Source organism: Rhamphochromis sp. 'chilingali' (assembly GCF_963969265.1).
Source record: "Rhamphochromis sp. 'chilingali' genome assembly, chromosome: 2".
NCBI lineage: Eukaryota > Metazoa > Chordata > Actinopteri > Cichliformes > Cichlidae > Rhamphochromis > Rhamphochromis sp. 'chilingali'.
Window position 1 is genome coordinate 15,114,909 of NC_137930.1, and position 9,343 is coordinate 15,124,251.

Below are 9,343 nucleotides of genomic sequence, written 5' to 3' on the forward strand. Positions count from 1 at the left end.
CAGGAACAGTGGTGGAAATGAACAAATGCTGCGTCTGAGAATGCAAATTAGAACTCTGTAATATAAGAAGAGAAATAAAACACATTAAGTTAGCTCAAGAAGAGCTGGAGCCTTCTCTAAGCATCTTATTTTAAGTAGGCTGATGTCGAAAACTGTCCTGTGGACTGTGAAAATTTGAAATAGTTTTTAGATATCATGGACACTGCTTCCTATGGACAATCAGGTTTTTTTTTTTATCAGCTTGTAGTTTAAAAGCAAGCATTTGTGAGGCAGTAAGGAAATATAGGCAAAGATAAGGTAAAGGAAACATTTAATACGGAGTTAATACGAAATGATACATACAGGTTTTGTAGCAGCATATGCTATTATCCATCATCTCGCTCATTTCAGCCAAAGCATGTTCTGCATGATGGACGGGACTCAAAGAACCCTGCTGCCCTCCTGAGAACATTTGGCACGTAAAATAAAGATGATCTTAGCGGTCTGAAAAACAGCAGCACAATCATAGAATAAACAAAGTACACAAAATACTCTTTTTTCAGAACTATGTCAATAGGTCCTGAGTTCCTACATGCTCCCAGAGAGCTGTTAAAAGAAAGTTTGATGGAAATAAAATGTGAACTATCAACATGTGTGACTTTGAAATGTTCAACTGGCATCCAAATCCATACGAGGATATGGAGTAATATATTATGGAAACAGGGATGTAATACAATGAGGCGAAAAGAAACCCAAACAGTGCTTCAGTTTATGGAGAAAGTCAGCTACTTTTTAATGACAACATAACATTTTTCCACCATTCAGACTACATCACAACAATAAACATCCTCTCAAATGTGGTTCCTGCTGACAACATCTTATCTGGAATGGGGCTGTGGTCTAAAGCCTGATGTCTAGGGAGCGGAGGGGGGGGGGGGGGGGGGGGAGCAGAAGATATCGAGGCGTACCTACATTAGACCTTGCCGGGTTAATTTGCAACACATACAAATAAAGAAACAGAGCCGAACAACTAGTATAAATAAATCACATGCCCTCCACTCACTCAGACAGGCATGTGACGAAAGAAAGATTGGGCAAGTTCTAGAGACATTTAGAGTGAATGCTGTGTGGCGTGTGTCTCACTTCTCATTCACCAGCAGACCGATTGCTGTGTTTTGAAACATTACAGTGACTAATTAAATGTCTTGTGACCAACGGCGCACTCGTGAATTTTACAGGAAAGTAGGGAGCCGAAAGGAGATTTTTGGTTTAAAAACAAAAACAAAAACCGCTTGGGTAAATTAACTGCTGATTAAAAACTGAGCGATCTGGTCACAGATGAGTTCTCACGCCTGGCAGACCATCTGAGAAAAAAATACAGAATTCACAGTCCTCTCCCAGCTGTGTTGTTTATTCACAGGAAGCTGCTGAAAAGTGGTGAGACTTAAAGCTCCAAATGGAAGCATATTTCACTGTGTATAGACAGAAACATTAAATAAACACGAACTATCAAATAAACCGTGTAGTTTTCTCTAGAAGTTGATCGGACTTGAAACTCAATCACAGTAACAGGAACAAACAGCATAACACTCATCCAGTTGTCCAACAGATGCAACTTATCTGCTCCCCCAACGTTCAACATGTGTTTCAATTAAAACTGTCTAGGAAATCTCTATCTGTATCTTCCACTTGGAGCACATCCTGTGCTCCTCCTTCTGAGGTCACAGGCTACGTGCTGAAAAACAGGAAGTGTGTGATTGAGTTATTTGCAAGCTTATCCTGAGCGAGTCTGTATTAATGGCTACTGGGTTGATTAGTTCACATAGCAAACTTGTGGAAAAACAACTTTTCTTTTCTTTACAGCTTGTCCAATTTGTCATCTTGAATTTAAGGGAGAATCTCTGACCTCTTCAGAAAGGGATCTTTGCTGGATAAAAAGACGTGCAGCTGAGGGATCATTTGCATAGCCTGTGTGGGAGTAGTGTGATATAGCACTTCTGTTTTTACAGTACCGCATAAAAGTCTTGAGCTACCCTTCATTTCTTTATATTTTGCTATAGGAAAATTGGAAATGGGTGGAGCAGATAAAACATCTGCAAACACAAATAAACATACAGGATATAAAGCAAAAACACCATTTGTACAAGTCTAATGAGCTTAAAAGTCAGTATTTGGTATGACCACCTTTATTTTTCAACACAGCCTTTAATTGGTCTTCAGAAATAGGTGTGTTGGAGCCAATCAGATGCTTTCCAGATGATATTACATGGTAGATTAAAAATTGACAATATTTTCAGCGTTCATAATTGCATCAATTTCAACTAAATCCTGAAAAGCAGTCCAAACCATGACAGAGCCTCCACCGTGTAACAGATGGCTGCAGACACCCACTGTTGTTGCTCTCTCCTGATCTCCTCTGTACATATTGATTTCAACCAAAAATTTCAACATTTTTCTTCCTGTTTCCCTTCCTTAAAAATACCTTCTTGGCTGCCATCCTTTCCATTGAGACCCTTTCTGATAAGGCTTTGGTAGATGGATCAGGTGAAGTGCATCCTCAAATTTTTTGAGGACGCACTGCAAGGCAAGTGACGTGCTTTTGTAACAAAGTGCCTAAAAATACAATTACAGTTGTTTCTTTGCTCAGTTGTCTGTTATGTGTACATACAACACTGATTCATCCCTTGAGTTATGTGTCTTTTTAAATGCTTGAATGACTCATAGGTCAGTGTTAAGTGGCTTAACAAAAAAAAAAAAAAAAAAAAACAGCTCTGAAAATGGTCATGTACAAAGACTCGGTGAGTCAGTGTCCAAAATAAAACTTTGTAAGACCTTCAAAGCTAGGGATCACTTTAAAATGAGAAATTAAAGAAAATCTAACTTTTTAGAAGCAAAATATAAAGAAGTGAGCAATGCCCTGTGCACTGTATTGCATATCTGTAGGTGTACGTATGCAACAGATGAGGTTTGTTTTTTTCTTTTTAAGAGAAGTGACCTACGGGTGAAAAAAACGAAAAAAATAAATAAAGGGAAGGGAAACCTTCCTGAGCGTCAGTGACTTATCTTGTGACGCCGGCTGTGCATTGTTTCAATTGTTGTTTATGAGGGATGAGCAAAAAAAAAAAAAGTGACAAGGAGCTGAAATAGAGGATGTAAGCCTTGTGAAGATGACTGAGATCAGATTATTTGAAAAGCAACAGAAGAGCTGTTATGTCACTGCAGCATGACTGTTGCCGTGTCCTGTAATTGTTTCTGATTTGATTTTGTTATAAACTTAAAAGAAAAAAAATGCATAGCAGCGACTTCTGGATACAGAATTGTCTAAAAATGTGATCCACATTCTTTGGAGAGCAGAGACATGCGGCCTTGCATCACTTCTTATTTGTTATACTGCACATTAGAACATCAAACTTAGTTTAATCATTTAATGGTGGACTTTAACCCCTGACGCCTGTTATATAGATTGAATTAAGACAAATAAAGCGTTCATATTTGTAAGAGAGGCTAGCATTATTAAGGACTGCACTCTAAACATACAGTGGTGTTCTTTAAGAGCTTTCAGCATGAACAGCAACAGCCAGAGGGTGGTTACTGTGTTCAATCAAAGCTGAAAGTTTGTACTGTGAATGTTGTGTTTATGTTCCCATCATCTGTGTGGAGGATTGGAAAATGAACTTCATCTATTACAGTCCTCCTTCTCATTATAGACACAGCAGTGGAGAAGAAATGCATTCACACAAATGGTGTTATGTATTCAAAACACGTTAAGAAATGAACCTGCTATAATCTATGTTACACATAAGAAAACATACCAGGATTACTTTTTATATAAAAGGGTTGTTGTGGGGGAAGAACAGTCAACCAAAAGTGTGTTGAAGCAGCATATGGTGCTGTCTAATTGCATTTTAGGGACACATTATGCACGTTTTTTAAACAGCGTGGCTTCGTAGTACCAATCTGACTGCAGTTCTGGATCGTAGCTCATTGATCATAGCTCATCAAAACCACGACATCTAGTTTGGGCATCCTCGTGAATTCAGACACTCAACAAATGAACTTGACTTACCGTTAGTCAATTATTTTGCGATAAGATGGCTAAACTATTTGCCACTTCAGCCTTGCTCGAGTCACACCGGACGAGTTAGGAGTAATAGAGCTAGATCGGGGTGTAAATTAGATGCCTACCTACCAAGTTTAATGGCAATCGACCTGCTAGTTTTCACCTAACCCTAGTCACAGACTGGAAACCAGGTAAAGAAAACCTACTGATTGCATGATTAAGGCAGAAGCTCGGCTGGTGATAAAACTGGTAGAAATAAACAGTTTATGTATCAAGAAATCAGCTGATATTAGTGCTGTTCCCAAGTCATCCAAAAAAATCAGTTGTCGCAAATTTAATTTAGATGAAAGCAGTGTGCTTTAAAAAGACTCAAGGTTTTTCCCCCACACATAAATGCTGGGCAATGGATATTTAGGCATATTTCAATGTCCAGCACAAGCATTCTTGAATGTGAGGTTTTTTGTTGTTGCTCAAAAAGTAGGGGTAAGGAAAAAGTTTCACCTTGAGAAACTACAGACAAAATGTGTGTAGGCCTTGACTCCAACACTGACACTGACAATGTGAGCTTTGCAGGAAGTATAGCACATCACACAACATATGGACAAAAAGTACTGGGCCACACTTTTAATTTTTGAATTTGGGTGTTTTCAGTCTCATTGCCTCAGATGCATACTGCCCAGCGCCATTTGTGAAATAAGGGATCACGCTGAAGTGCTCAGTGAATTTGAGTGTGGCACTGTAACAGGAAGCCATCATTGCAACAAGTCTATTCATGAACTTTCTTCCCCCCGATATTCCACGATCAGGTGTAAAGTGGTATTATAAGCACTGAGGTGCACAGTCCGTAAATGTCTCCTGCAGTCTGTTGACTCAGTAACTGAAGAGCTCCAAACCTTCTTTGGTATTAACACCAAAGAAACTCTTGGCATTGGTTTGCATGTATGACCACTTCCTGGATGTAATGTATGTCCCATGAAGTAGATTTACATAAAAAAGGACAATTTATTCTATTGCTAGTAATATTTGATACAAGATTAGACTGCAATAGTGAGGATAAGTAAGGACACGGGTCTTGTGAAAATTGCCTTTGTGAATCAATGTCCTCTTAGTAGTGCCGGAAAAAAAAAATCAACTCATGCCAAATTCCTAAAGTCATTTGACAAAAACAGAAGACACGTCGTGTGGGAGTTCCTGGCAAGATACACTGGAAATACAGTGTCAAGTGCCTTTGTGTCAAACCAATTAACACTTTGCTTGAGTTAGAGAAAAAAAGGGTTAATAGTGGTGCCGATGAGGGAGAGGGAGGGGGCGAAATAAAGGAGCTGTCACAGAGCAAAAAGGAGGTGTGAGAGAAAAGCGTCCGGACCGGTTTTGTCTGGTTAAAGACGAGCCGTATATGAAGGCCGCGGATTATGACTGAGTGAGGAATGCTCGTCTTTGTTGAAACCTTTGCCCATGATGTCATCAGTACTTTCCCTGGCACCACCTGTGGCAGGATCCACAGGAGGAGGCCAGTTTAAAGCAAAAGCAATCACGCTGTTGTAATGCGCCCCAAGTAGTCACCTGAGTCCGCTTTTGTTTTTACATTTTTATAATCGCATTTCGACAGAAGGCAGACTTCACTGTGTGCAAGGCCACGAAGATTAGCTGAGTGGTGAACCGTGTAAACCCTCCGACAAATGTGGGTGTTTGTCTGAGCCGCGTTATAGGAATGTGTGTGGGTGTCAGGGTCTGTGTGTCTGTTGTATATACTTTGCGATTTGAGAGAAAAACGGGGAAAAAAATGGCAGAGAGTGTGAAGTTGATTAAAAATAGAGGCATGGAGAAGAGCACGCAAAAATGAGACAGAGCGTCGAGAGAACTCCAGCAGACAGAAAAGGAGAGCACGCTGGAAAAAGTGAGAGGGAATTAAAGTGGGACTCGTGGCAGAGCCCACAGTGCTGATGTTAGCTGTCTGATCCACTCAGAGACAGTTGGCAGCAGCCTGTCTACCAGCCGCAAATGTACAGTAATTCAAAGCATGCGACGTGACGCCGTTCCCTGCTAGCTGGAGCTGCAGTCACCCACCCACTCATGCACACACACACACACACACACTGAAGCAGTACACCCTGTAAAAGTAACAAATGCACTGAGTGCTCCATTCCACGTGATGCAATTATTCACAGTTCCATAGCAAATTTTGGCTGAAGCTAATCTCATAACTAAAAGGCATGGCGCCTTTTGCAAAAAAAAAGAGAACTTAATAAACTTAATATGTGATAATCGCTGTGCACTACATTTAGCAATGTCCAAATCAGTCTTTGACAACAACTTAACTGAAGCTTCTGTTTGAGGCTGTTTGAGATGAGAGAAACATTTTGTACCAAGTTGAAGCTCAAAGTTCAAAAAAATGTTCTTTAAAGTATAGATGGAGCTGGCATATTAGCAGCAAATAAACACATGTGAGATTAAGAGCCTGCGGAGGGTGAAAAGAGTTGGTAAAAGGAAAATAAGATTCCAACTTTTGTAGGTTAGTTCTCATGAGCTTCACATGACTTGCATTTAGCCCCCCCCCCCCCCCCCCCCCCCACTCCTCTCTTCATTCCCTTCTTTCTCCCTCTGTGCTGAACGCTCACCCCCCTCCTCCCATCCCCTTTCCTCTGTCACTCCCCCCCTCCCCTCGCCCTCCCCTTCCCCTTCCCTAGCCCCTTCTCAGCGCAGCACATAGACTTCCTGTGTGTCCTGGCCTGAATGGTATGTGCATGGAGTGGGTGTCTGGGAGGCCTTTCATCCAGCATGGAAAGAAAAGAGAAGTGGAGAGAGGGGCTGAAAAAAAAAAAAAAAGAAAGTGCGAGAAGAGAGTCATCTTTAATGACTTTGAGTCAGAGCAGTTGTCCAGAGACACAGAGTGGGTGGGGCATGGTATAGAAGGGGTGAGAGGGCTATGGCTGTGCCAGGGATTTGTGTGCGTGTGTGTGTGTGTGTGTGTGTGTGTGTGTGTGTGTGTAGTGTCTGGAGGGGAAGAGAGGCCTGCTGGGAAGGCCTGCAGCCTGCCTGTTTGCCTTCCTGGGACAGATGACATCCGGCCGGGAGATCGCTTGCATGGCTGAGTGACGATACTCAACTAGAATAGATAAAAATTAACTTAAAATTCGAGCTCTGCTGTGGGAAAGTATAAAGTAATGCAGATCAAGCAGGATTTGCAAGGACAAAGTGACACTTGTGCTTCACAGAGTCTTGCAGTTACTGCAGCCTCTTGGGTGAATGTTCCACTGCTGGTGTTGGCAGACAGGGTGTAGCTGCCTGCTGACTGCCAGGCCTGAGCAGACCTTACCTACACTGTGAAGGGGCACATACAAGTGAGGCTGCCTCATGTCATGGAAACAAGCTACAGTTGTCTCTGTGTGCACATGCGCACACAGAGAATGTTGAGGCATGTCTAGACAAGATAACCTTTAATAGGAAGACAGCATACAGTGCCATCTGCTGATTGGACTGAGGTTTGATTGTTGCCATTGTTGGCATTGATTTAATTCATATAGATGGATCATTTTTTGGTTTTTTAATTTAACAGTGATATGTAATATTATAAAGAACCTAAAATATCAGAGAATGTCAATTATCTGATAATCCAGCTGTTGGCAATAATGGGGAGGAAGAACTTCTTTTTAATAAGAACAGGCTTCCTGAAAGGAAGAGAGTTCATTCATCAATGGCAGTAGACAAATTTTAGTTCTAGTCCAGCGTTCCTTTATTTATTTATGTTATTGTTTATTGCAATTATGTAGATGCAGAACTAAAAGTAATGCGTCACACTGAGCTCAGCTCTCAGCTTTCCCGTGTTTCATCCTACCTGGTGCTTGGCGGAGGCGTTAGAGCTTCCTGCAGCACAGTGAGCTGCGCATTGCTGCAAATTAATTTGCCACTAACTACTTTTTTATAAAGTGAAAGTTAGTGGGCTTATAACAGGGTATTCAATCATCAAACAGCCATTATTTGAACAAAGTAGTTATTAGAACAAACCTGTGTTTTAGAGTAAGGGGAAAATCATTAGCACCAAGATGCTTTTCATAAAACACAGTAAATCCTTTACATAACTAGGCTTCTATATTAAACAGCAGTGTTTAATGTTTAATATTAATGTTCACAGCAGAGGTATATAGGTTTTAAATGAATTCAGACTTTAATTTCAGTGTTATGGGAGCATGAGTTCTCATTCATTTACTATTTTCAGTATTAGAGCTATAAACTAGCATCAGTAGTCTCAACTCAGTATACTCAAGTGTTACTCATGGTTGTCTGCTGAAGCTCTCAATTTCAACACTTTATATTTATGTAACCGTTACAGTGCAGTACTGAGTGAAAATGATTTACTGGAATTACCCCTGAATTTCCATCTTGTGCTATTATACGGTCAAGGTTTATCCATCTGTTCATTTATTTCATAGTGATTAGCAAATGCTACCAAGCTATGAAGCTAAGCAAAGTTAGCGGCTATTTGTTCAGTAGTACTGCAGCAAAGTTTTTTCTTGCTGCTCTTGTTGTTGTGCATGTGAGGATCCAGACGTTAGGATGTAGCATGCAGCATTGCTGTGTCTATCAATAAGCTTGTTTACAAATGCCTCATACTTTTTTCTATGTTGACTATAAAATCCTTCAAAACAAGTTTAATTGTGAAAGAAAGCGAATTTCTCCTTCTCTGTAAGCTCTTCCTGTCATCGTCCTCAGGTTATTTGTTGTTTTGGCGGTTTTTAATTCTTTGCGAATTGCTTTATTGTTATGCCTGAAGTTTTGATTTTGTTGGATTTCTTGGTTCCTTTTTGGATTTCTTTTTTTTCAGGTGATCGCAAGCTTTATTTCCAGTGACACCTTTGAAGCTTTCATTTCTGTTTTTAACTTGTGATTATTCTAGTGATGAGTTTCAGTTTTGCTTATTTGAGTACAGTGAACTCAGAAACCAGTTTGACATGCCTGGAGTTCTGTGACATGACAAATAATTGTGCTGCAAGCAGCCATCAGGAGATGGTTATACTCAACACTGGTCATAAAGGGATGGCCTTGGCCAACAGAAATACTCGGCTAGGCTGTGATACATAGTTGGTGCTAAAGAGCCAAAGACTGCTGTTACAAGGTGGACTGGATCCATGCTTTCATATTATAGATGCCAAATTCTGACCAGGCAAAGTCTCCAATCATCTGTTGTCCAATAGCCTCAGCTTCCTGATGGTGCCCGGTGTGGTTTTCTGCTTCTGTAGCCAATCTGCTTCAAGATTTGATGTGCTATGTATTTAGAGATGCTCTTCTGCATAAATCGGTTGTAAC